This window comes from Penaeus monodon, chromosome 9 (assembly GCF_015228065.2).
Source record: "Penaeus monodon isolate SGIC_2016 chromosome 9, NSTDA_Pmon_1, whole genome shotgun sequence".
NCBI classification, from domain to species: Eukaryota; Metazoa; Arthropoda; class Malacostraca; order Decapoda; family Penaeidae; genus Penaeus; species Penaeus monodon.
Window position 1 is genome coordinate 4,523,664 of NC_051394.1, and position 1,865 is coordinate 4,525,528.

Consider the following 1,865-nt stretch of genomic DNA (forward strand, 5'->3'; position numbering starts at 1 on the left):
GTGTGTATGACACACACACACACCACACACACACACCACACACACACACACACACACACGAGTGTATGTATCTATATACCCATGCATTTAGAAGATTTGCATCTAGTGTATAATATATTTATATTAGATATATATATATTGTATTATCTATATTATATGTATATATTATATAATAGATATATAGATTAATATATCTATATATATATATATGTATATATATATATATATAATATATATTATATATATAATTATAAATATATATATTAATCTATATATATATATATATATATATATATATATATATATTCTTAGAAATAGAAACAAAGAGATTTCTTTACAAGAGAAATCTTCAAACAGGAAACGACAAAATCATTTCTCAACATTATTATCATCAGCGTAGTTCCATAACAACTCTGAAATAAAGACTTAAAAAGTAGGATGGTCTTTACACAGAGACGCAGCGAACAGAAGGGAACAGATGGTTAGCTTTAGAGTGAAAACCAGGTTAATGAGATCTCGAAATAGAAAGAATATCCACTAGAATCTATTATATATTCAGCTGAGATAAGGTTTACGTAAAAGACGATTGCGAAAGGTAGGAAAGACGTTTGTATAAGACAAAGAGCTAAAAAAGGGAGAGAGAAACAGAGGAATTTTATACATGAGAATAATAATAACACACACACAAAAACACACACAAAGAAGGTATCACAGAGAGACATTAATAAACCTTGAAAGCGCGTGATGAAACTTTCCTGAAAAAATGAACTTGTCAAGAATGAATGAAAATCCTGGGGGCGAACGCTGTGTCAAAGATGTCATTTATATGCCAGGAACGGAGATTACCGGAAAGTGTCATATCGCAAACTACAACAGATGCTAAAATTGCTATGTCATTGATTTTGTCGGATATTTAATGAATCTGCAGTTCATTAAAATACTTTGCTATTTGGATCTTGTATATCAGCGAGGAGAATCAGTGCAAATAGGAGTAACGTCAGGGTATATCATGTTGCACCAATGATCAATTGCCTTTGCGAGAGCATTTCAGCGAGAATATGCTTTCCGTTTAAATATTTGAAATATTCATCATAAAGGTTATATGATAGATAGATATTTAGTATATATATAGAGATAATGATAGATATGGAGATAGATATATAATATCATATGTAAGGCATATATATACATATATATTATAATTATATATATATAGATATAGATATTTATATATATAATTATATAATATATGCATTATATATACAATATTATATATATATATATAAGTGTTATATATATATAATGTAGTATTATATATACTAATATATGATTAGGTGTGGTGTCGCTGGATATGAGATAACTATATACAGATAGCTATTTGATATTAGAGATAGATAGAGATAAATATAGTATATATATAATATATTATATATATAGATATATACACAATATGAGTAGAGATAGTATAGAGAGAGTATAGAGATATATAGATTATATATATAGATGATAAGATACCGATACCTATATATATGTGATATAGATATATATACATAGTATATATAGATAAGATTATATAGAGATATATATATAGATATGTATATATATATATATACATATATAATAGTATGATATATTGAGATATATATTACTAGATATATATATATTATAGATATAAGATATGTATATATAAGTATGAGCGATGTATATGTGAAGAAATAGACAAAATATACATATCTATACAGAACACATATATATACTTATATATATATTATATAATATTCTATATAATATATATATATATATATTAGATATATATAATATATATATTATATATATATATTATATATTATATATATTATATAGTC

The 1,865-nt window shown here is 24.4% G+C and overlaps 1 pseudogene; it reads right to left on the reverse strand.

Annotated features, from left to right (window-relative positions):
- Positions 1–65, reverse strand: part of LOC119577288 — a 176-nt pseudogene extending 111 nt beyond the window's left edge.
- Positions 66–1,865: the final 1,800 nt, after the last annotated feature.